Source organism: Hyperoodon ampullatus (assembly GCF_949752795.1).
Source record: "Hyperoodon ampullatus genome assembly, chromosome: 5".
Taxonomy (NCBI): Eukaryota; Metazoa; Chordata; class Mammalia; order Artiodactyla; family Ziphiidae; genus Hyperoodon; species Hyperoodon ampullatus.
The window spans coordinates 44,474,780-44,501,663 of NC_136918.1; the positions used below are offsets into that span (position 1 = coordinate 44,474,780).

Here is a 26,884-nt window from a genome sequence, read left to right on the forward strand (position 1 = left end):
TTTCTCCATACTGCAAAAATAAATAGACAGGTCAACATATGACATAAATAGAGCAATCATCAATTATCCACATAATTAAGTACAATTAGAAAGATAACTGTCAGAAAAAAAGTTGTAACTGTTCATTTCAACCCAAAGTTTGAACAGTTTCACTGTGATCTGAATGACTGCTTTTCCTCCCCACTTCCCAGTTTCCATCAACAAGACTACTCTTTGCAGTTAGGTGTGTGTCTTACTCTTCACCTGGTTGAGGTCAAGGTCATGTGGTCACCTAAGGATGCCAGACACAGGGATTTGCATGTAAATCCGTGTGCCTACTAACAAGTGAAGACATAGTGGCGTAGAGGTAGGCCCTGTTTCACAAGGTCCCAGAACACTTCCTATTAAGAACTTTGAGTCCATGCTGCTTCTACCCTGCCTGCTTGCTCATGTTGAAAATACCCAGGAATGCCCAGTTTGTCCACTGAGAGGCAGGCGAGCAGCCATGTTTTTCCTTGATTCCTTATTTAGCTTTGGAGATGGTTTTAAATAGGCAGGTGGTTGTTGCCATGGTTACCCCATTACACCAGCAGCTAAATTTAGGAAGGGCCACAAGGGATAGGAAGAAAGCTTGATACGGGGATTTGGAAATGTAAATGATATTATCAAACAAGGCTTCAGTTTTACTCAGCTAAACTTAGGTTTTCCAAAGAGTAGTCACTGCTTGGCTGGATGCCCTTACTGTTAATGCCTGGGACTAGGCCCTCAAGGATAACCCTGAGGTTAAATCTAGGGAGTTGTAACTGTTTTGTTTTGCTTTGTTTTGAACAAGGGAATGTGACTAGTCAGGGCTAGGATTTATCAGGAAACTTGAATCTTTTGCGTTGCTCATTCAGTTTTCTGGGCTATTCTAACAAGAATTCTTAACCTAGGTACAAGGGCTGCAGGAGCTCTGAAGACACCTTGGAATTGTATGTAAGATATTAGTACATTTTTCTGGAGAGAATGTCCATAACTATCAGAAGGTTCTTGAAGGGACCCATAACTGCTCAAACTGTTAGAAGTAACAGTTCTGAGCCCTCTTTGAGTCCTAAGAGGCATCAAATTATGACTCAACTGTTGGGGTTTCAGGAAATTCTTCCCCCAGTGGCCTCTTGACATAGGTTGTTTGTTGGCAAGGAAGGTAGTTCGTTGCACACAACTGGTGTTCCCTGTGGAATCGCTTTGTTCATGGAGTAAGAACCAGACCCAAGGATGCTGGATAATGAGCCAGGTGTGATGTCAAGTATTAGAAGACCTTTAATGGCAGGGATAGGGCTATATTGAGTTCATTCTGCTTCCTAATCATTAACAGGCTAATTACTAATTGCTAACTTAGAAATGTTATGAAATTTATCATCTCGTTGGCATAAACAAAAGAGAGATTTAATTCACCTGAGATTATATAATGTGTTAGAAGGTATTCTAGGACACAAGGGTAAATAAGACATGGTTCCTGCCTTCAAGGAATTCATAGTCTAGCAAAGAAGAAATAAGCCTCAAATATTTTTTACAAAATGATTTTCACATACAAAGAGGCTACATGTTGTAGGTCATAGAGTATACAGGAAGCTGTATAGTGTAAGACACTTATTAATGGTCGTATCCTAACATCACTTGTAAATGAATTGTTTAGAGTGCAGAAATTGTGTTATAAGGGAACCAAACTAAGAACTGTTATTTTTTGAGCTCCTACTACATGCCAGGTGATAAACTAGTTATTTTAAATACATTAGAATATTTGAATCCCCAAACTGCCCTACAAGATAAATACTAACATTCCCATTTTACAGATAATGGAACTGAGGCTGGGAGAAGCCAAGTCATCTGGCCGAGGTCATCTTTTTAAGCAGTGGGGCTCATCTGATTTAATCTAGCTTCTAATTCTAGAGTTCAAACTCTGTTTTCTGCACTTGCTGTCTTCCATGGATTTCATCAAGCAAACACCAATTGTATATCAAACATTCTGATGGGTACGTTATACATGATCACACCCAGTGCTTGCAATGACATGCAAGGGTAAATGCTACTGTCCCCATTTTAGAGATGAAGAAATTGAGGCTGAGGAAGGTGGAGCTATTATCAGTTGGATCCACCTTTATAGATGGTCTCTATGTGGAAGTGCCTGCTGAGTTCCAGAGAGGGACCGCAGCTATCCCACCACTCTTACCTTGTGCAGTGGGACTTTTCTCCCTATCTCAGTGTCCACAGCAAGGAGCACGACTGACTACATGACTTGCGTGGCCCAGTGCAAAGTGAAGTGAGGGGCACCTTGCTCAAAAATCATTAAGAATTTCAAGTCAGTGACAGCAGAGCATTAAACCAACCACAGGGCCCTTCTCAGTGTGGGTTCCCATACAGCTATACAGATCTCACAGCTATGAACTGGTCTGAGCAAGGAGAGAGGAGATCAGAAAACAAAGACACATTTGCCAGGGCTCACAGAGTGGGGAGTTGGCAATAAAGGTAAAAGAATGGAGGAAAGAGGGTTTCAGTTAGGGGAGGAGGGAGGCGGATTATCAGTCCCTCAAACAGGCGGTAGTCAGAATTAGCAGAGGAGCCAGCAGTGTCTTCCAGGTATCCAAGAACCATTCCCCCACAAAGTTTCTGGACTCACTCTCTGTGAAGCGTTTTGTATGTACGGGACAGATACATATAAGCTACCTAATTCCGATGTCACTGTCAGTGAGTATCCAGAAAGAGAAGTCTAACTATGGAATTTTTTCGCTGTTGCTCAGAAACTCAGAGCACTTGAGGAATGTGGTATTCCAAACCTGCTGAGTGCCATCCACTTGAACATGTCCCTCAACAGTTTAGGCTGAAGCAAGATATTTCCTGTTAGGTCCTTGAAAGGGCCCGAAAACAGTGCTTCATTCCTACCAGAAGCTGACCACCTTTCCCAAAAGCCCTTGAGCAATGAGCGGGCTGTGGAGTGTTCACTTTCTTGGAGCCAGGCCCGTGGAGTAGCTGATGAGGGGTTCCCCAGAAGCCCCAATGAAGCCTGAGTCCTCAAGAGGCTGGCAATACATCTTGCAAATAACTAAGCCCTTAATAGGTATTTATAGAATGAGGCAGCAGGGTATAGTCTAAGTTGGCATCAGAACTTGGCCCTGCCACTTACTAGCTATGTGACCTTGGGCAAGTTACTTAATCTCTTTAATCCTTTGCTTCCTCCCCTGAATCTTACAAGGTTGCTATAAGTATTTAATGAGATAATGTGTAAGTGCATGGCACATATTAGGTTCTTAGTAAATACTTGTTGTTGCATATTATTGAAGGACAAGCACGAGGAAAGCGTTGCCTTAAATTTGCCAGTAAGGCATTGACAATAAAAGGCTTTTCTGGTGGAGTGGCAAGTGGCATTCAGTTATAGAGTCTTTGCTTCATTGACATGGCCCTTGACCTGAAAAGTTGGAAGACAGCTAAAAGTTGGAGGAGACTCCAGCTGTGATACATTGAACCTGTCCAAATCCTCTTAGGGGGTGGGAAGGTGGCACCAATTAGCCAGGATCGGATTGGATTCTACAGACTGGAGCTGTAGAAAAAATTCCCTTCACTGGCTCCATGAGTGTCCAAGAGGCAGAGATTTGGGGTCTGAAGACCAGGGAGTTTAAGTCCAAATGCCAGTTTCAGGCTAGAGGCAGGATTGAGGTAGGGGTCACAGACCCCTGTTGACATTATAACTGGAGGAACAGGGTGGGAGTGAGTAAGAGGGAGTTGCAGGACAGGAGCCATGCACTCCATGGAAAATCTGGGCTTACCAGCTGGGGCCGTGGAGTGCACAGTTGGTGGGTAGGTGGGTGGCCCAGGGCAGTCAGACACTGGAGGTGTGATTCCCCTTCCTTCGCTGATGCTTGCTCTCCCCTCACCCTCTGAGCATCTCTTCTCCCACTTGAGACGGACACAGAGATGTTCTGTGGGAGGCAAAGTAGAAGCCAGCAAAGCTCAAGCCATACAATTCTGGAAGCAAAAAGGCCTCCTCTCCTGAATACCTGTAGCATGCTCTGCAATCACAAGCACAAACTGTATCACCATTTACTTAAGATGTTCTTTTTGTATCTAAAAGTGAGACCATTCTAAGCTATTCTTTCCGGGAGCCCTGTGAGGAAGCCAGTGTTACGGCCCAGATTTTTGACTTTCCCAGAGCATAAGTGTACAACAGCAGCAGATATATCAGGGTTAAAATCTTCATTCTGTGCCTAAATTGGGTTTGCTTCTTCTTATCTAATATTCAGCAGCCCAAGAAAGACCTGCCCTAGGTAGGACTCAGAAGCCCAAACTGTCTGCACCTGTTTGCTTCAATATATCAAACTATGTTTTTTCAAACATGTAGGATTCAGAAAAGCCCCAAGTGAAGTTGATTGTGGCATCTTCTGTTTTTATTCTTACTCCCGTATGTATTTATAAAGGAAATGCAAACCTTATGCTTCGTGTTCAAGTACCTTCAAGTCTTCAAGTCAGGTCTGACAGAACCACTTACTTAATTAGTGGAATGTTTCTATACTAGCCCACAAAAATGTTTTATCCCCCATCCCTCCTAGAGAGAGACGCAGCTAGTGAAATGAATGAAATATGGGTTCGTGTTTTTTTCACCAGGCGTTCATCATTACGCAACTGCTGAAGACCAGGGTTTTTTTTGGCTGTCTTATTTGTTTACAGTCAGCCCTTGATTATTTGCAGGAACAAGGGAACAGCAACATAGATCATTTAAAGCTGTGGATGGTCAGAGATTTTTAGGAGGCTGTTGTTAATCTTTGTGTGCAGGTCTCTGCTCTAAAGATTCACAGTATTTTAAATGATATGAAATCACATGAACTCTTAACATTTCCTTCATTTTCCCCCTGGCTCCCCAGTCCACGTTGGAACAGACAGCACAACTTCTCAGACTGGTACACACGAGCGGCCTATGATATCTCAAGGCTCCTTACAAAGTTGCTTGTTTGCCAGGACAGTTCCTTACTGTAGCTTAACAGGCCTTTTCTTCTAGCCCCCGCCAGGCTGGAACATATCCTGCCAGGTATGATTCATGTCAACGAAGAGTGGAATCAGTTTGTGATGATATCAGAAGGAACTTGAAAGCCAGCTTTGTTTTCAAGTCTTTAGGCCAGATATTCCAAAAGTTATCAGTATTTATTTATTGATTGCTCTCTAGAAATATTTCCATCAAAGAGCTCAAGATATAGTATATGATGAAGTTCAGAAGGGTTAAGGTCAGCATGATAACCTCATGGAAGAAAATCAAAGTACACAAATTGACAGTAAGGTGGGAACTGGCTAGGTCCTCAAATGGGTGTTGACAGTCTGGATGCTTTCCAGAAGGGAGAGGTCAGGAAAGTGCTGGAATCTGAAACCATGTCTTATAAGGAAGGGCTAAATTGGGGATTGTTTCACCCAAAGAAGAGAGGACTTAGGAAGAAGTGATTGTTGGCCTCAAATATTTTAAAAGTGCTTCTCATAAAGGAGGAATTAGGTTATTTTGAGTGAAAAATCAATGGGAAAAGTGACTGGGTAGACCAATTTGAGCCCCATATAAAGGACATCAATTCCACCAGTTAAGGCCATCCTCAAGTGCAGGGGCTAATGGGTAGGGGAACAGGTGTGGTGAGTTTTCACATGTTATGCCCAAGCAGGCGCTGGACAATCATTTTGGAGCTCCAGTGGAGCCAAGTGCCCAGGAGGGCAGGTTCTGTCATCAGACAACCTGGATTCAAATTCTGGAGTTGCACTAACCACTTGTATGTGATCTTGACCAAGTTACTCTTCTAAACTTCAGTCTGCTCACCTGTAAAATTGGAATATAATACTATATTAGTTTCCTACGACTGCTGTAACAGATTACCACAAACTAGTGGTTTAAAACAACACACATTTATTACATCACAGTTTTGGAGGGCAGAAGTCTGAAATAGGTCTCACTGGGCTAAAATCAAGGTCACATCAGGGTAGCATTCCTTTCTGGAGGCTCTAGGGGAGAATAAATTGCCTTGCCTTTTCCTGCATCTAGAGACTGACCACGTTCCTTGGCTTGTAGCCACCTTCCATCTTTAAAGCCAGCAATGGCCAGTGAAGTCTTTCTCATATTACATCCCTCTGACAGTCTCTCTTCTGCCTCCCTCTTCCCCTTAAAGGATTCTTGTGATTACATTGGATTCACTCGGATAACCCAGGATAATCTCACCCCTCAAGGTCAGCTAACTGCCCGTTTAAATTCCAACTGCAACCTCAATTGCCCTTTGCCACGTAACATAACATATTCATATTCACAGGTTCCAGGGGTTAGAACATGGCCATCTTCAGGATATTATTCCGCCTACCACAAGTGCCTTACCTCGTAGAATTATTTTGAAGATCCAATGAAACAGTGCATTTAAAATGCTTGTTACAGAGGTTTGGCACATCAATGCCAGCTATTATTATTATTAACATTCTTATTATTATAAAGACAGAACCCACATAGATAATAGTCATGTTAAATGACTCAGAAAAGCCCTTAAAGCTCTGAGATTTGGAAATTCTCTAAGAGGGACAGGTAAATATCTATTGGTCATAGGGTAGGAGTCATCAAAAAAACATGGCATTTTTTTCATTTATCTTGACAGAGTATCTTCAATAAAATAACAGTACAGGTTTCATTATATAATTTAATAATATATAGTATGATATCATAGTATATTTCAAAATCATTATAAATAATTTGTAAAGTTCAGAAAAGTTAAAGGAAAAAACAATCACTCATATTCCCATCACTCAAAAACATAATATTGCCATTTTTGTGCATTCCAGCAGTTTACTTGATATACATATTTTAAAATAATTATGATAATATGTCCTTATAAAGTTTTATGTACTATTTTTTAAACAAATTTTCCTTATTCAAATAAAGGCTTGTTGTAGAAAAATAAATCCTATTGTACTCCCCCCAAAACATAAACATTATTAGCATTCTAATGTATTTTCCTTCAGCACTTTGCTGCACAATTTTATTTACTTAAGATCACATGGTATACACTGGGTTAAAACATTATTAACCGAATAGCACTTACAGGTTATAAAAGAAAAATGATATAAAGGAGCTGATTGAAGTGAGTTTATCTGCAGTGGGAGTTTTATTGTCTTTTCCAATTAAAAAAATTCCAGTGATTTTGTTCAGTTAATATGAGAGTTTTAAAGATGGTATTACTCAAGTCCCTTTGCAAATGAAATAACTACTTGATATGTTATGCAGTTCTACTTTTGTGGAGAGCAAATAAAAAAATATAATTCTCTTAGCACAGTTCCTGGTCCTGTACATAGTTTTGCTATATCTGAAAAAGACCAGTTTGTGTTTTATGTGACCATCAGAGGTAGCAAGAATTGCCATCTGGACTGTGCAGTGGTGTAGTTTTTTAAGTATGCATGACTATCAGGCTGTATTGAAGTGCTCACGAAGGTGATAAGCCCAATATAATCAGCATTGCTCCAACCCATACTAACAATAGGATGCCCATCATTTATTGAATGCTTTCAAGAGTTTTATGTGTATTATTTTTAACTGGTACAACTCTCCAAGGAGCACATAAATATTATTGTTCCATTTTAAAGATGAGAATATTGAGGCTCAGAGAGATTATACAACTTGCTCGAGAACGTACAACTAATTAGGGGAGTGGCTATTCAAACCTAGTCTGTCTGACTCCACAGCTTCCACTCGTCCCACTACACTTCCTGCCTCCGTGAATGCCCAGTTTGGTGCCCCATGACCAAAGACTCACTCAGGAAAGAGACAAGAGAAGAGCCGCAGAGGCAGTTAACAAGGCCCATGAGAAAACTTTTTAAAAAAATCATTTTTCCTGGAGAGGAGAAGCAGAGAATGTGTTGGGAACGGGCCTCAAGGGTGTGAAGGATTCACAACAGGAAATAGTGACCACACCTCCTTACTCTTCCTCTCGGCTCAAGAAAGAATGCAAGGGGAAGAATGTACTTCTAAAGTGAGGAATTGCCGTTTGGAATGGGAGGAAGACTCTCCTGGCTTGGAGACATATTAAAGACTAAAATGAGTTATTGAGAGAAGTATTGTGGAATGTCTTGCAAAGATTTCTAAAAACAGAAGACAGCCTCATTCATCTGGGCTGACAAACACATCATCTTCTCTGAGCCCAGGAGTGAGTCACTGTGCTACCAAATGGGAGCCCCTGCTTCCCACCCCACCAATGACCAGGGGTCCCCGAGAGACCTCTCACCCGCTTTATTCCTCAGTTCCCACTTGGGCCCCAAGATGACTGCTCCTCAGCCTGTCCTCAGCAGCCCCCTGGCCCATCCTGATGCTCTTCCCTCTCAGGCCCACCCTACCTGGAGCTGCTTGTGGCTTTTGTCCTGTTTCTGCCCCATGAGAACCTGCTGCCACAACCCACATCCCATTTTATAGAATTTAAATGCACCTGCTTTGCCTTCAGGGCCCAAACACCGGGCCAGTCTTACTGTTTGCTTGCTCCGTTATTCCCGCCTTCCCCCCACGTGCCCTTAATTTCTCAGTCTAGGATAACATGTCCTTCTGGGACCGCAGCATCACCTAGCACTTGTTTCAAAATGCACTCTAGAATATTCTGAAGAGTCGTTCCCTGCCCACTCCCAGCCCTGGCCTCTGCTTTTTCTTAGAATCCATCTACAAGGTTTTTGACACATTTTTTCCTACTTTGATTTTTCCTCTCTGTCTTCTATAAGTCACCATTTTGGCACCAAACTCTCTCTACCTCGTTCACAAGCTTGCTCACTCAGAGCAGGGTCTGAACCCTTTGGGGATCCACTGACTTAAAACCAGAAGGGTGGTGCTGGCACATGCCCTCATTCTGCCAGAATGTATTGAGCATCTATTCTGTTAGCATGATGCTGGGGCCAAGAGGAAAGATGGATTACCACAGGCCCTACTTGCCAAAGTCCGTGGGCCTAGTTGGGAAGATGAGCATATATAGAGGCTCTTAGCAACTGTATTAGTTTCCTAAGGTTGCCGTGACAAATTACCACTAACTGGGTAGCTTAAAACAACAGAAATTTCTCTCTCACGGTTCTGGAGGCTAGAAGTCTGAAATCAAGATGTCGGCAGGGTTGGTTCCTTCCCAGGCTCTGAGGGAGAATCTGTTCCATGCCTCTTTGCTTGCTTCTGGTGGTTGCCAGCAATTCTTGGCATTCCTTGACTTGTAGCTGCATCACTCCAACCTCTGCCTCTGTCTTCACATGGCTTTCTCCCTCTGTGTTTCTGTGTCTCTCTATCCAAATTTCCTTCCCCTTATAAGGGCATCAGTCATTGGATTTGGCCCACTCTAATCCAGTATGGCCTCCTCTTAACTTGATGACATCCGCAAAGACCCTATTTCCAAATAAGGTCACATGCTGAGGCACTGGGGGTTAGGACTTCAACAGATCTTCTTGGGGAACACAACTTAATTCCCAATACCAACCCTCCCTCAAACCCTCAAAAAGGATGGAAAAACCATATAATATGGTGAGCTTTGTTTTAACAAGGGGACATGAATAATGAGTGGGAGCCCCTAACTGAGAAAGTGGGATGAGACTACGGAAAGGAGGTTACATTTGAGCGTGAGCTTGAGAGAGAATGGGAATTCACGAGGACAGGAACTGGGTGTGTGCTAGGAGGAGGGAAGCAGGCTGGGCCAAGGGCAGAAGTGTGAGAAGACAGGAACACAAGAGGAAAGGAGAGTGGCTCTGAGGTGAGGTGGAAGGCAGCTACAGCAGGGTCTCGGTGCTCTGCACAGGAGTTTGCACTTTATCCTGTAGGTGAGCAGGTAGATGGTGAGGTAGCGAGTCAGCAAATGCTTTTTGAAAATATCAATGTTGAAAATATCAATGAAGGAATAAATTATTCTTCCAAGTATTTCCAGAGCCAAAATGTCAGGGTTCCTGAAACACAGGGACCTTTATATACTGAGCCTTGCTGAAGGGTTAGGATAGTGCAGGCTGTTAAATCAGACAGAGACCCAGGGAGAGAAGAGGAGAGGTGACCCCAGGGGGAAACCGAAAGAAGAGGATAGAAATAAGGGGAACCAGCTCTGCTAACCTGGGGGAGTTAGTACATATCAGGGCCAGAAAAACTATGGAAACCAACCAACTTTCATACAAACTCTGAACCTTGATGCATGCTGTTTGCTTGTGGAAGTAGAAATCCATTTTGAAAAAAAATCTGTAAATCGTTCTCTCTTTTCTGCCACCACAATTTCAGATTCTCTCAAGCAGAAGTTGACTTAGGTGGCTTTTAAACTTGGCAGAATGTGTTTTTTTGTTTGTTTGTTTTTAGCTCCAGAGAAAAGAATATCAGATCTTATTCACCCTCTATTGTACTTTACTAATTAAAACGTTGGAGAATTACTGTCCTTTTGTATAGGGTCATTTCTGTGATACAGAGTCCATCTTTATATTTAGAGCTGATGTGATTAGCATATTCATTCCAATATATTTTCCTTAAACTCTTCATACTTGCACATGTTTTATTAAAAGGAGTTTGGAAGAGTAATAGATACTCTCAAGAAAGATTCAAGTGATTAATTCCTCATTTAAATCAACATCTGCTAAAGAAAATTTTACTGCATTCATTATTTGGCCAAAGGAAATTCTGAATTCATCTTCTTGCTATACTTATTAGGAAACTCAGTAACTCTCTTTAGTGAAATAAGTGAATTATCTCTCAAGAAACCCTGAGCAAATGGCTTTACAACTCCATATCTCAGGCTGTGTCACTCTTATGTGAAATGTAGATGCTAATCCCTCACGAGTTAGTCACTTCTCTGATTCTTAATTTTCTGGCGTGTAAATGGAAATTACAATGATCTCACAAGATGCTTATGAGAACTAGAGTAGATAAATAAATGGATTTGAAATGTTTCAAGTGCTGGTATGATGCTATTTGTTATACAGGAATTTGTCAGGAGAACATGCAGCAGTATATATGTGAGTACACGGCAGAATCTCTCATTTAAATGCATAGTGTTGTGATTCTTACCTATAATAACAACATATAGAATCTTAGCTCTGGACTGGATTTTAGGTTTTAACCCCCTTCCCAGTATAAGCATCCCTTCTACAAACATCACTCTGAGAGAGGTCTACAGAGCTCTACTTTGAAGATTACAGATCTCTACTTTGAAGATTGTAGGAGTGGTGGTGGTGGGGGGGTTTATTTGTTTTTTGGGGTTTTTTTTGCCTTACCACTTCACATTTTACTAAGAAAGCCTTTTCCCGATCTTCTAAAGCTCTTCAATGAATGAGGGGCTCTCCTCGTTCCAAGAGTGTTCTTATACCCTCAAGTTGCCAAAGTATCAGGGACTTAACATAATTGCTGAATATTCATGTTTATTGAACCTACACTTAGGTTGAAATTCCTCACTATCTAGTAACAAGATGTTTTCTATTCTGTTGAATGAAGAGTCCCTTTAATCTTGAAAGTGGACCGTTTTGGAGAGCATTCCAAAGTGCCAATCAAGCCAAGTACCCTACCTTGCCTTTGAACTCAGTGAGCTGAAAGTGTGTCTGTAATCTCCAGCTTTGGGTTACCATAGGGCAAGAGGTGGTAGGAATGTCATGGATAAATTAAAACCCCAAACTGTTAGTCTCCGTGAAACTTTTATTGGAGCCGTCAACACAGAGCATTCTAGTTAGTCAGGTTCTCCCTTTTGTCTTCCATCCCACCTCGTCCCTGAACTTGGGTAGGGAGAGGGGTGGAGGCTGCTTATAATCAGGGTTTCTGCAAACACGTGCAGGGTTGGAGGTGAGGATAATACAACAGGATGCCCTCCAGCTTGAGCCGATGGCCTGGTTCATGATTTGTACTTATAATCGTGTTCCCCACCCAGCTGGAGATGAGTGTACTACAGAAAAATTAAATGACCAACAGTAAGTCAATGGGTTAGAAAAGAAGAAGAGATTTGGGGACTGGATCACTTGTCCCTTAATTATCAAGACTTGATAGTATAATGTTAACATTCATAATAGCCATCCATGTGTGCAAAGTGGGAAATTCAGGGGCAAGGTAAACATGAACTTAAGCTACTTCTGCAGTAGTTAAAGGACAAGTTCATTACTTGGTGTTCCATGATTGCTGAATAGTTGATAACTTACCAGGTTGTACCTGATTTATAAACATAGAACAACTGAAAAAGATTTTCCCCCGAAAAGGTGAGCTTGGGTTGATATTTCATTTCTGTGCACATGATCTTTACAAATACCAACAACTTCAACTCTTACTGTCCTGCAGTTGGTCAGACCTTCAAACCAGACACATATTAGGACTCATAACCAAGGGTACCAGAGCACAGATGGAAAGGATCAGATTGGGAAGGAAGTGGGAGAGACACTTTTGAGGCAGCTTTTAGGAAGATTCCCAGGAGGAAACTACAGAGGTCTGTATGAGGGGTCACAAATCCAAGTGTCAGCAGAGACAGGCAGTTAATGTAAATGAGGGAAGTGGGAGGATATAAGGCTTTAAGGAGTGGTGGTAACTCTGGCAAAGTGGAGAGCGTATACCCTGTGTAATGAGAACAGCCAGTACTCAGCTCTGGTCAATTGTTGCCAGGTTGGAAAGCAACCCAGTGTTAACAGATCTGATTTCTCAAGAGAAGCTGGGCTCCAGGTGTTTATGTAAAATATCTTCCAATTTTAAAAACCACTGTGCAAGTCAAACACCTTTCCAAGCCTCATAAGATCTGTAGGCCTCCAAGTTGTCACACTGATGCCCAGCAAATATAAACTTAGGGATATGATGGGGGCCAATTACGGTGTGTTTTTTTTTGTTTTTTTGTTTTTTGCTCCACCGTGGTCACAAATTATTGGTGTCGCAAATGTAAACTGGTCTCCTACCGAAGGAGAGAATGAATAGGCTTGAGGAAACCTAAGAGGTCAGTGTCTTTGCATTGATGAAGGGTTCTTAGATATCCTAAAAGAAATGATCCAGAAAGAAAAGGCACTCAGAAGGTCAAAGAGAACATAAAGCAGAATCAGAGTCTGATTAATAAGTAGATATAACATAGAAATAAAGAGGGAAGGCCCAATCCCTTTTGGGGAGAAAAAAAATTAAAGTATGAGATTGTACCCAAAGGAGATAGATTTGGACCTTCTGGAGAAGGGAAAGTAGAACAGCTAACAGGATCATCATGAGGTTTGATGAGCGCCTATGGGAGTCACTATCAGGTTGTCTTCTTCAAGCAGTTGGCATTGGTTAAAGTGCATTCCATGGGATGTTAAAAGGAGAGGCACAGGAAGACGGGAGCTCAATCATGGGAAAATTCAAAGTTAAATCTATTTCTTTTCTGTATGATAATGTAGAGCCTTTAGTATATGTAGATTCTAACGTATTGAGACCATGAAAAAGCAGGATAAATTATTTAGTCTCCCAAATTTAGTTGACCACAGAATCCCCATACCCCAGAGCATCTTGTGAGACCAATATTTTGCTGAATTCACATTGGTGAAAACCCCTGCATTAAAGACAAAAAGGAGTAAACATGCTCAAATAACCCATAGACTATTTCTCCCTTCTGGCCATGGCTGTGGGAACAAGTCACTCATCCAGAGGAATCCTGGTTAGTATATCTGGTGACTGGTATCTTGGGTAGGAAACTAAGGGACATGGGGCAGAGGTGATGCTCTAGTCTCTTCCTCAGCCATTAGTCAAGATTTTAGAAGAAACAGGCATGCGTGTATGGGGAACACGAGCTGCTCTGTAACTGAGCTGAGAACGCCTATTCCTCTGGACCATGGATTTGGATGCTGGAATGACAGGCCCCTTGGCAAGGAATTGGGAGCTTGTCACATAAACCAAGAAAAATATTTTTGGCCGGAGACTTGAAGACCAAACAGGAGAGCTTTAAAATGAGATTTAAAGGGGATAAAGTAGAATGCTCAAATGAAACTCTAAAATCACAACCCACAGAGGGGCAGCAGGTGTGAGCTAGAAATAAGAGGCCTGGCAAAGGGGGTGCTAAGCAGTTCTCTGAGGGACTGGCAGTGGGGTCACATCCACAGTGGGGACACGTTTGCCAACTGCACAGTGAGGGGGCAAAGTGAACAGGAGAGACAAGCATAACCTCCGAGACAGCAGAGATGTGGTGGGTAGAACACACAGAAAGGCCTGGGTTCAGAATGCCATGCTAGGTCAGGGTGACAAGTTCACATGATCACAGTCACTGAAATAGGCGTTAGGAGTGTGTACATAAGTAGAAGAAGTCACAAACGTCAGAGTGGAAGCAAAGCCGAGAGCATACGGATGAGATTTTCAAAAGGGCAAAAACGAAAGGATTTTGCTGGCGGTGTATACTGCAGTCTTCTCAGGCAGAGGGAGGCTCTGGCTGATGCTTTCCTATTTAAGATTTTTTCAAAGCAGCACAGGAAGAAGATGGAATAAAGATGGGAAGAGGGTATTTATTCAGGTATCTGCCCCATCAAATGAATTGTTGACTTGCCTTGCTAACAATTTCATGATTTAAAAGGTAGAGGGAGCAAGGAGGGAACTGCCTTACTCTGTATTTAATTCTGACCAGGAAGCATCCAACTGGCTCATGGTGTGGAAGGCACAGGAAACTTTGGAGAAAGTAACCAGATCATCATGCAGTTTTATGAAAGCCAAAGGAAGAAATACGATGCATACTTCAGTCGTGCCCTTTCCTCCCCTTCCTACCCCTTCTGCTTCTTACTTCCCTCTGGCACCTCCAGTCCCAGTCTAATCAGAACTCCAGCCCAGACTTCAGGGTGGCCACCAGGGATTTTAGGGTGGAAGAGTCCCCATGTTTCTTTTCCAGGAAGTTGAGGAAAGCAAATATTCTCCAATCCAAATTCAGCAGGAAAGACATGCCATTTGTATTTCACGTTGGGACTCAGAATCCATGAGGCCACAAAGCCAGTTTTATACGTGGCAGTGGAGTTCTGTTGCTTCATTATTTGAGTATATGTCAGAGGACCCATGTATATATTCTCAACTAATATTCCCAACAACCCCTGCAAGGTAGGGAATATCATCCCAATTCAAAGATGAAGAAACTAAGGAAAAGAGACTAAATGAGTTGCCCAAGGCCACATAGCAAGTAAGTGACTGACCTGGGGCTGGAACCCAGGCCTTTCTGGCTTCTAACCAGGGCTTTTTCAGCTCTACCAAGCTGTCTCCAAAACTAGACATTGGATACCTAACAGGCTAATTGCCTTTGGTAGTTACTCTGAGAACCCAATCTCAACATAACATTGTTTCTATGGGAAAGTGTGCTCCGAGTGACAAACAACTGGCTTAAGCATGGAACTTTTGTAACCTGACCTATCACAAGTGGGGCAGCGCCTCAAGCTCAGAAAGGCCGGTCGTGGGAGGGAGAGATATTCAGCCAGCACCCCTCAGACACCACGATACCACTCGAGGCCAGCTGCGCATTTGCCAAGAAGCAGCAGCTTCAGACGCACCTGCAAAATAACCACATAGCACCCACCACAGAAGACAGGTATGAGGACCACGTGAGGGGACCCTTTGGTTCCTAAAGCAGCTAGTGCAGGTCCAGCACAAAATAAGACACTGGATAAGTGGGGACTGAGGGATTCCCAACAGCTGGGGGTGAGCTGGAGTGGAGGGCATGGAGAGGGAGGGGAAGCTCTGCCGTCTGTCTCGGGGCCTCCCTGGGAATGCTGGTAGGTGAATTACGGTAGGGTGAGGGTGTGGACCTGCTTTGGGGGCTTGCCTCCTGCTCCCCCAGACAGTTCCTCAGTTTCTAACCTTGGTTGGTCAGGACCCAGGAAGTGGCCTTCCTCAGCAAGAGCTTCTGAGGGCTTCCTCAGCCTATACCTTCTCCAGGTGTTCAGGGCTATGTTCTAATCAGCCATCCTCCCCACTCGGCCCTAACCGTCCCCTCCTGCCTTCGGATACCAGCTTCCTGGGCTGATGGATGTGTGCGTGCTGGCAAAACGTAGCTCGGAATCAAAAAGCTGTACAACAGCTAAGCAGTCGTTCCAGAACCTTAGAGACCCCACACCCATCTGCCTCTGCCCCTTTCCCTCCGGGAGCAGGATAGCTTTTGGTCCCCGTATTCGAGTTTGCTGTCTGAGAACTGTGCGATCGAGCTTATTCAGAGCCCCGTAGCCTCAGCCAAATAGGCCTGAAGGGGATTTTCATTCCACAAATAAATCTTCAAAGGGAGAAAGGATTGCTAAAAACAGCCAAACTCGGTGAGATTTTTATTTTATTTTTATTTTTACGTTTTTGGATGGGGGAAGGTAGCTGTTTTCTCTTGGCAAGGACGGATACTGACTGCAAGACACACTAGACACTCAGGCCCTCAGGAGAGGAAAACCCTAGCTGCCTCACCAGCTGTCTCTCCTGAGGGTCGCCCCCAAAGTGGCAGGACCATGTGGTGGCATTCCCATCACTGTGGCGGTATTCCCATCACTGTGGCGGTTCTCAAGTTGGGCTTCGGAGAGACCCCGGGGCCTCAGAGCATCAGAGGCCGTGAGTGTGCTCGGTACCCGTGGATGGAGAGCCTGAGAGAAGCCTCCCTGTTTGGGCCTGGGTGTGTGCCTGCACACACGTGTGTCCCCGGGTGCTGCACTGGGGGAGGATCAGGTTTCAGACTTTGGCTGGCTTCGTGCTGGAGTCCTGCCCTTAGCAGGAGATACTGTCGGGTGCTGGGCAGAATTCGGGAGCACCGACCAAAGGAGACTTTGTCCCTAGTCCACGGAAACAAACTGTCTTGTGTGCAAGGGAAGGGTCACCGCTCAGAGGGAGCAGATTCTCTGCAGCTTAGAATTACCCTTGAAGGGGTAGAGAGACTGCTCTGGATGAGGCCAGTGGGTTTGGCCCTTTGTTCCTTTGGGGCAAGAGTGGAGACTAGAGACCAATAGAGAGACCCAGACTGCACACTCTGTGGGGAAAAGCACCGCGGGGTCCTGAGCAACGAGCCGGCCAACCTCGAGCTGGAGCTTGTGGCCTTCCCGTGGCCTGAGCAGTAGATGTGATCAAAGCCAGCCCACAGGCAGGCATGAGAATGGCCCGCGGCTTTGCAGTCACCAGCTCTTGTGGCTTTGGCTGACCTTTCCACTTCTCTCAGATGCCTTTGGGGCATAGCCAGAGGAGGGGCGGGGGGAGTGGAAACGTAAGGGATAAGGATGGGAAGCTGGGAGCTGGGGTTCGAATTCCAGCCACTGCATCCTCAAGGACTGGCCTCAGTTTCCTCATCTGTACCCTGGGAAGGCTGCTACGGTTTAGAAAGGAAGCACCATCCGGAGCTGGTATGGAGTGACGGTTCCGCATGCGCCCAGATACTATCCACTAGTGCACTATTTTTATTTATTCTTCACCACCAGGCCCCCACCATGGGTGCCATACTGCATAAGATTTCTGTCAGCCATAAAGCTGTTCTCAGTAATCATTCATTTTCCATCTTTATGAATCAACAATATCCATTTGCCATTCAATCAGTTCCTCTGGTTGCCAAGAGTAACTGACGTAATTGATTTTGTTCCATTTGACATCACAAAACACTTTAACCCACTAGTTAGTCTGTGCAGTCTTTGTTATGAGTAAATGCCCAAGTACTATTACATATTACAAAATGTTGACAGCAACTCATGGACTTCTTCCATACTTTGGAATATTCCTTGGAACCTGTCATCTCCTGGCTGGGAATCCCTGGACCCCAAAGTTCCCTTAAGTGCAAACACTCTGTCATCTGTGATTTTGCAGGTAACTTTTCACACATAAAAATGACTTCAGAAGTGTCTTCATAGGTTATTAAGAGGATTCGATCTATATACTATAAAATACATGCTAGGTGGGTTTCTCCCTCCTTTCTTGGTCTTTTCATTTTCTTTAGACCCTTCTTGAGCTCTCCCCTCTTTCCTGTTCCCCATACCTCTGCCCACCCCCTCCTGGACTCTGGTCTCCAGTCCTCCCGTCCATTCACCACCCTAGACTTTTCTGAGCGCCATGAACACCAGTCTTGTCCCTAGTATGGAAAAAAGCCAGGGAATACCTCGCCCCTTGAGCTGAGCCAAGACAAATCTGTTGGCAGGAACAGCGGGCACAAGAGTCACACTCAGAGAACAGAAACAGCTATTTATAAAGCCTGCTTCCTGACTGCTGGGGGCTCACTTTCCCTTGTACCAAAGGGGTCACCACCTCCTCTTGGAAGAGCCCCTGCCATCCACAGCTCTGTGCCTGCAGGTCACCAAGTGCCATTCCAGTGAACAGTGAGAGCAGGGGACAGCATGCAGGGTGGATTTGGTGCGGTGACAAGCTCTCTGATGAGCCAGGGCATCTGGGTGTGCAGGTAACACAGGTGGCCTCTGCAGCACCTGTGAGGTGACAGTCACTGGTCCCTTATAGGACTGGACATCCTGGCCTTAGAACTAAGCCTACCTACCTTGGCTTTTATTTTTCTTTTTGAAACCTTTGTTTTGTTTTTTATTTGTTTGTTTATTTGTTTGTTTTTATGGTATGCGGGCCTCTCACTATTGTGGCCTCTCCCGTTGCGGGGCACGGGCTCTGGACGCGCAGGCTCAGCGGCCATGGCTCACGGGCCCAGCCGCTCCGCGGCATGTGGGATCTTCCCGGACCGGGGCACGAACCCGTGTCCCCTGCATCGGCAGGCAGACTCTCAACCACTGCGCCACCAGGGAAGCCCGAAACCTTTGATCTAAACTTTAGTTAACACAATTACTAAACGTTCAAAAGCACTTGGGATTCAAATAATGTAAAATGTTAACAGATAAAGTAGTCTCGGTATTATTACTAACAGTCGTCATTCAGCTCAAGTTGCATTTGCCCTTCCTGTGTTGCTATCATACTTGTCTGGTTGTGCTAGATCACTATTTTCCTTAATAACCTGGCACCAGTCTACTATCTTTAGTAGTCATAGCAATACCACCACCAGTAACCCAGCAAACTCATGGTATTAAGTGAGATCATTTGTTTTTGTTTTTTAGTTGAGATGAACCTTTTGAAAATGTATATCTAGTGTACTGGAGTAGCCTGTTGGCTAGGCATAGTTCTCCCTGGATGTGTGGTTTTTGGCCTATACAGTGTTCTTTTAAAGAGTTGAACTGGTTGCCAACTTTAATAATCAGGAGATTTTACATAAAAACACATTTCTGACATCTCTGTAAAAAATGGCAGCCCTGGCAATACTTGGGCCCACACTTCTACACGGCACTGGTTGTGGTGCACGTGGGCCCTCTGACCCTGCCCTGTATCCTGTTATCTCAAGTTGTTCACGGAGCTTGGAGAAACCTCAGAAATCCATCGTTCCGAGCCCTTCATTGTAGGATGAGGAAACTGAGTCTGGGAGTCCCCGAGTAACTCTTGTGGTATCACATTCTAGTGTGTATGAGAACTGGGCCTGGAGGGGAGTCTCCTGCCCACTGGCCCAGCATGGCCCCCATATCATTCGGCTCCCTCAACACAACACAGAGCACGATCATGTGGGCAGCGTCTGCTTCACTGGGCTGAGAGAGGTCTAACTGACTGTTCGAGTCACGACCCACTCAGGGAACCTGATTATCAAAGTCCAGACCACAAAGAGGAATACCTTCACTTCAAGGGCTCCTATTTCTAGAAATAGCTCTAGTGTCTTCTTTGTAGCCTTCTACGTCCAAAGAAATGTTTTCATGTTTTGATGACTTCAAAAGTCTCCTGCCCTTAAAACTTCCTAGATTATCAGAAAAGGGCCACCAGAAGCTCATTGCCTTTGCTGGTGAAAATGCCCAGCAGCTAGCTTGGTTTTTCTTGTGGACATCCTTGAAGACAGGCTATTCATAGGCTGTCAGGATGGTGACTGAATCCAGCCCTAAATTGCTGACAAATATAAAAGAACATTTTTAATTCGTCTCATTTTCCCCTCATCTCTCAAATGAAAAGATTCAACTAATAATCAATATTATTTTCTTAGAAAGCAGGGGGAAATTAAGAAAGCCCAGAAATAGAATCAACCCATGGTGTCACTGCTGCTGTTTGCCGCTCCTCCATGTGACTGAGAGTCCCTTGGAGCCCAGACAAGGGGCTTCTGCCTCAAGAACAGGTTCACCGGGGTAGTTTAGAGCCTGACAGTGAACCTAGGAGTTTCGTGGACCTGGAAACCAGCCTCAGGACAACTGGTTAAGGATTAGTCATCTTCAGCTGAAAGGTGATTATGAGAAGGAAAGAAATGGTGGGCCAAAAAAAACTCAGGAAGAGGGACGCAGAAAAAGCAGTCCAGAAGTCATTAAAACATTGTTAGTTTTATTTTCTTCAAAAAATATTGGCTGCCTGGGATAGACCCGCACACTGCTCCTGTCCCTACCCCTGCAGCCTTTGGGGAACGAGTCTCCCAGTGAGTGTGTCTCCTAGCAACAAGATAGAACAGTGAGGGAGCACTTCCCATGTGTTAAACACCTGCTTGGTGCTTTGCATTTGCCACGTGAGCTTCACAACTCTGCTGGGTAGAAAATAATATTCCCATTTTGTAGAAGAAGAAATGAAGGGTCAAAGAACTGAAGTAACTTGTCTAACCAGGAAGTGGCAGAGCGAGGCACAAACCCTAGCCTCACGGATTCCAAATGCCATGTTCCTGTACAACTGAAAAGGAAACAGACAAAAACCAGTGCCCCATGCAGCAGCAGCAAACCTCCAGCAAGGGCTAAGGGTAAAGTGGCGGGGGAGACATCTTCAAAAGACAAGAGGTGGGCTTCCCTGGTGGCGCAGTGGTTGACAGTCCGCCTGCTGATGCAGGGGACACGGGTTCGTGCCCCGGTCTGGGAAGATCCCACATGCCGCGGAGCGGCTGGGCCCGTGAGCCATGGCTGCTGAGCCTGTGCATCCGGAGCCTGTGCTCCACAACGGGAGAGGCCACAACAGTGAGAGGCCCGCGTACCGCAGAAAAAAAAAAAAAAAAAAGACAAGAGGAACGCTGGCAGTCAGGCTGTCTACTTAGCAGGAAGAATGGGGGCTTTGTCAAATTATAGGGTATCACATGCCTGTTGGCTTTTACCAAAGGCTTTGGAAAGGTGCTGGTGCTGGTAGAGGGAAAAGGGGAAAGGGAAAAGAGAAGGTGAGGCAGACGTGAATTTGCTTCAACCTGTGAATTTCTTATTTGTATCAAGAGTACCTACTCATAGGATTCTTCCAAGAATGGAAAGAGATAATATATGTAAAATATTTATCAGAGTGCAAAACCAAAAGCCCAAAGCCTCCCTGATGAGAGGCTTTCTCTACTTCCAGATCAACAAATAACCCGTTGATTATATGCTATACAAATCTGCTCTGCCAGTGTAGACAGAACCAAAGAATCCAGATTACTGCTCCCTGGTGTCTCGGTACGCAATGACAGTAGGCTGGGAGCTTGCCTTCCTTCCTGTTTTCAGAGTATATGAGAAACCTTTAGGGAACCCGGCCTCACATAGACCTGCTAGTGAAGTCCTTGGTGACAACCTCCCAACATATACAAAGAGAGGGTCTGTCTTGTCTTCTCTGTGTCACTTGGCCTGAAGGCAACCTCCAGCTGAGGGCCCACCATTAGTGGGCCTCAGTCATGCAGGGTCCTGGGGGCCGTCTCCACCTGATCAACCTTTATCCCAAGAGGAGTCTCTTCCTTCTTCTGCCCTTACCCCCATGGCCCCAGCCTTTGTACTTTCAACCATTTTGGTGGGCAGGACAGAGGCACCCAAAGTAATCCCCCTCTATGTTATCTAATATAAGGCTAGCAGCAACTTTTCTGGGAAACAAGATATGTGACCTTCATGAGGAAGATAGTACTTTGATTATTGACAGGCCATCGATGACATTCAATCAACAAACTTTTAATGTGTATAGGGGATTAGGGCCTATAGACCAAGAGCTGTTCTAGATGATTTTACATGTCTCATTCAGTATTTAGAACATTCTGTGAGTTAGGTATTTACCCATTTTATGAGTAAGGAGGCTCAGAAAAGTAAAAAAAAAAAAAACTCAAAGTTATACAACCCATAAAGAGCAGAGTTAGAATTTTAAGGCAGGACTCCTGGATTCCATCGTGGGGTCTTTGCATTAGGCCACACTACCCTCTCTTGTTACGAGTGGCCAAAATTGGCCGGCGTTGAAGCTGAAGTTGGAGGTACCCAAGGAACAATTTACGTTTGTCTCCCAGCTTTCCCTGTTTCACTCTGTGTAGGAGATGGTGCAAGGGCACTGCCTCGGCCTCATTTCTGGGTGAGCAGAGAGAATGAAAGGTGCAGGGTGTCCTGGGAGCATCTGGCTTTTCTAGGGATCAATTCTGGTCTCCCTGACTTTCTGAGACTGTGTAGATTCAAGACCAGGAGGTTCCTGTGACAAATCCAATCGAAACTCCTCTAGAACCTCCCTGGCCACTGGGACCTGGGGGAGGGGGGCGGGGCGCGACACACACTCTTCATCAGACAGCATTTCCTAGTGCACGATGCAGCCACTAACACCCCAGGCCCACACCTGCATCCATTTCACAGCCTCGTGAAGGATAACCAAGGCAGCCTAGGCAGTGTAATAGGAACACACAACACCACACCACACAACATGCAAAAGCATGAGAAGATACTGTGGCAGGGGAGCAAAGCACAGGCTCTGGGGTCCGACAGTCAGGGTTGGGTGCCCCCTCCGCACTTATTTGCTTTGCAACCTTAGGCAACTTACTTCTTCCCCAAGTCTTCCCTGACTTGTAGTAATAGTACCTACTTCATAGGGCTCTTCAGGGAATCGAAAGTGATAGTATACGTGAAATGTTTAGCAGAGTGCAAAACCAAAGAACCATAGGAATAGAATGTATTTACTTCTAACTAAAATGTGCCCGAGTTAAAAGAGGAGAAATAAAAGCTGTCAGATTTTGTCTTTGTTTTTTTTTTTTTGGCTGCGCCATGCGACATGCGGGGATCTTAGCTCCCCGACCAGGGATCGAACCCATGCCCCCTGCATTGGGAGCGCAGAGTCTTAACCACTGGACCGCCAGAGAAGTACCAAATGCTGTCAGATTTTGAACACATAGTTCCCTGTGGGGCAGAGGTTAGCATCTTGGGGAAGCTATTAAAAGTATGTAAACTCTATGAGGCAGAGATCTTGCCTGTCTTACTCATCACTTATCTCCAGGCCTTTATGCAGTGCCTGTTCCATAGTATGGCTCAATAGATGATGTATGGATGGGTGAATGGATGGATGAATGAATGTGTGGGTGGGTGGATGGATGGATAGATGGACAGCTGAGCCACAACACAAAAGTGCTGTCCTTCAGTTACAAAGAGGACTGCCACTGGAGAATTGATCTCCTGTGCCACTATCTCAGTGAACAACACCTGCCATCAATCAGCCATCTAAGACAAAAACTTGGGTGTCACTTTGACTGTTGTTTCTTACTCACTCCTTACAACAAACCAGCCCTGTCAATTCCACCTCCTATATTTTAGCTTGTGAATCCCTTCTCTTCTCCTGAGCTCTACTATCACTACCTTTGTTCAGGTCCTTCCCAATTCTCTCCTGGGTTTCTCCTGAGTTTCTACACCACCTAAAAACCATTCTCCAGGCCTCCAGTCTGTACCCACCCCTTGCAGTCCACTCTCCAGACTTGGGACAGAGTGATCTTCAAAAAGCACAAGTCTGTTCAGTCACTACTGCCACCCCCTGTCACCACCCCCAATTAAGGATGGTCCATGACACATTATAGACTTGAAGATAAAACTCAAACACCTAAACATGGCATCCCAGCCTTTATAATCTTGCTCCTATCTGCCCTTCCAGGCTTATCTGGCCAATCCACCCCTCCTTGAGTTCCAGATCCCCTCTAGCAGGTCTGTGCTCTCTCTTACCCCGTGCCATTGCTTGGGCTTTTTCCTCTGCCTAGAATGTTCTTCCTCCACCTTCCTTATTCCTTTCCACATCCTTCGGAACTCATCATCCACCTAGGATGAGTGGTGGTCCCACTAAGAACTGGACGTCCCTCCTCCTAGGTGGTCCCAGTGCTTAGCACACGACCCTATGATCCGTTTCCTTGGCTGCCCTTCCCAGGTGTCTGGCCCGTGGAGTGCTGTGTTTTGTTCTTCATTGCACCTAGGACACCCTATCTAGTCCTGGCTCAACGAATATTTCTTGAATCGATAACTACTTTGTCTCACACCAAACGTGCACTTTCTCAAAAGCATATTTGCAATCAACATCACGTCTTTGGACAATCACGTGACCAGTCAAGATAATTAACCAAGGATTAGGGTGTGGTCTGTGACTCTGGAAAAAAATCTATTAGATTTAGACATGTCGGGAACATGGATTTTTTTTTTTTTTTTTTTTTTTTTTTGCAGTACGAGGGCCTCTCACTGCTGTGGCCTCTCCCGTTGCGGAGCACAGGCTCCGGACGCACAGGCCCAGCGGCCATGGCTCACGGGCCCAGCCGCTCCGCGGCATGTGGGATCTTCCCAGACCCGGGCACGAACCCGTGTCCCCTGCATCGGCAGGCGGACTGTCAACCGCTGCGCCACCAGGGAAGCCCAGGAACATGTATTTTTAACCAAAAGTCAAGACACATGATCTGACAAATATGATCACATATTTTTCTGTCCCAGAAAAATTTGAATGTATAATGTCTACGGCTACCCAACCTGATCTGTCATTTAACCTTATTATGTTATCCAAACATGCCAACTCAAAAGACATTGAAATTATAACTGATAAGTAAGTAGCTGACAGTCTTGGTGAGTTTATCATGCAGCAAGCATTATGGGAAGTGCTTTGCAGTCATCCCATTTAATCTTCTCAGCTACCCCTTGAAGCGGATCTTTTTATTATCTCCACTTTACAGATCAGGAAACTGAGGCTTAGGTTACACAGCCAGCAGTGGACACTTAACCAGCAATGGAAGAGCAGTCTGTTTGATCCTCTCAGTCATTCTGTGCTACTGACCTAACCATGACCTCTTAACCTTATTAGATCATCAGAAGAGCCACTTCTGGGCAAAAATAGCTTGTGGCTTCTGGAAATTTTTATTAAAACTCTAAATCTCCTGGCAATAACTTTCAAAAGTCATGATTCAGACCAGCAGTGATATTTGAAAATGGAATCATAATGCGGGTCTCCTGGCTGCAGAGGTGCTGTCACTGCTGGAGAGGCATCCTCAACCTTGACATTTATGACAGTCTGTGTTTTTCCTATTACTGGGTCTTTTGCCATCACTGTCTATTGAGAGGCACTGACCCTCATTCTGTCCTCCCTGAGGAATCCTCTCAGGGTTAATCGGTCTGTCCTCTTCCTTGGGTGTCATTTCACTGGGATCTGGAGCAATGTTTCTCAAAGTCCTGACAGCTGACCACCTGCATAATGATCACCTGGGCACTCATAAAAATGCGTATTCCTGGGCCCCATCCCACAGCTATCACACAGAATCTCTACAAATTGGACCCCAGGAACTAGAATTTTAATCACATTCACCAAGTAATTCTTATGAATACTAATGTCTCAGAACCACAAATGTAGTCTCCAGATCCTCACAGCTCCAAGTGTGACCCCTGGACCAGCATTAGCAGCTTATTAGAAAACAAGGAATTCTTATGCCCAAATCCTGAATGACTGAATCAGAATTTGCATTTCAATGAAATCCCCAGGTAGTTTGTATTCACATTACTGTGCATACAGAGAACTAGCGATCAGAGCAGTGTTTCCTATGCATATCATGGCAGGCATAGAAAACAAAAGCATTTGTTTGGCATTTCTGTCACACAGAAGAGAATGCCAGCTGTGGCATGGGGAGGGTGGTGCTCAGCCTGCCCCAGACCCCAGCCTGGCCACCCTGAAGGCTGAGGAGATTGGTATCTCAGGCGTACCTGTGCCGCAGCACGCTGGTTGAGAAGCACTGGTCTACTTAAAGCACACCCAGTCCTTCTAACTTTCTTCATGAGCATAACTCCATAAATCTTGCTTATTCTTATTTCCTTCATCATCTGTCATTTCTTCTCCTGCATACCAAGAGTCAGAAATCTTCCCAGCTAGGTCTTAGAACTAGGTCTTAGAAATCTTCACGCAATGGGAGGACACAGTCTCATCTTCAAGTTCTGCGTGGACTCTGAGAAATGTAGAGAGAAAAGTTTTGTCTGTTATTTCTAAACAGTATGACCTAAGGAATACTAGGAAGAAATAAGAGCCTTCTTCCCTTTGAAGAACGCTCCTTTCCTCTTAGTCCACAGATCTGAGGATGGAGGATCCGCAACACGCAAAGCAGCATCCTCTCTCCTGAAGAGTGTGCCAAAAAGAATGTGATTTTTTTAATCCTTCCTCAGCAGAATCTGCCAGCTTATAAACTGGACAGTGTCCCTTCTCTTAGCCAGCCCCTGACAAGGGGATGACAGTTGGCATGGAAGAAATGGAATACCTTCAGAAACACTTCCTGGTGAGACCATCTGATCAAAACGACCAAGTGCTGGGACACACCATCTGACTTCGCAAAGCTCCCAGCTGCGTGGGAACCCCATTGTGTTTTCTTTTTTCCCCAATGAGGAAAATGTTGAAAATTTTTAAAGTTCAAAATAGTGAGCTCTTACTTTGAAGCAAATAGAGCAAGGATTGTCATAGCCTAAGCAAACACAGTTGAGAAAGAAGTGGGGGGAACTATTGCTAGCAAACAACTCACTTTTTTTCTTCTCTTTCCACCTTGCCTGCAAATCTGTGTCCAATTCTCTCCACTCTGCTTCTCCCAATCAAAGCACAGGCAAAGTAGCACACATTTTAGCTGGTTTAATGTTGGGCTGTTCCCCCTCTGTCCTGAGAGTGTACGTCCCTCAAGTCTCAAAGGGCTGTCTGATCGTCCCTTTGTACCCCAACTATTGAAGTTCCTCTGCGTTAGTAGTAGAAAGGACAGTGACCAGAGCATGCTGTCCCTTGCCGCCTCTGGTTGACTTT

General features: G+C 44.8%; 1 protein-coding gene across 1 annotated transcript in view; it reads left to right on the forward strand.

Annotated features, from left to right (window-relative positions):
- Nucleotides 1–26,884, forward strand: part of DGKG (diacylglycerol kinase gamma) — a gene marked incomplete at both ends in the record, with an annotated part of 149,732 nt that overhangs the window by 72,876 nt on the left and 49,972 nt on the right.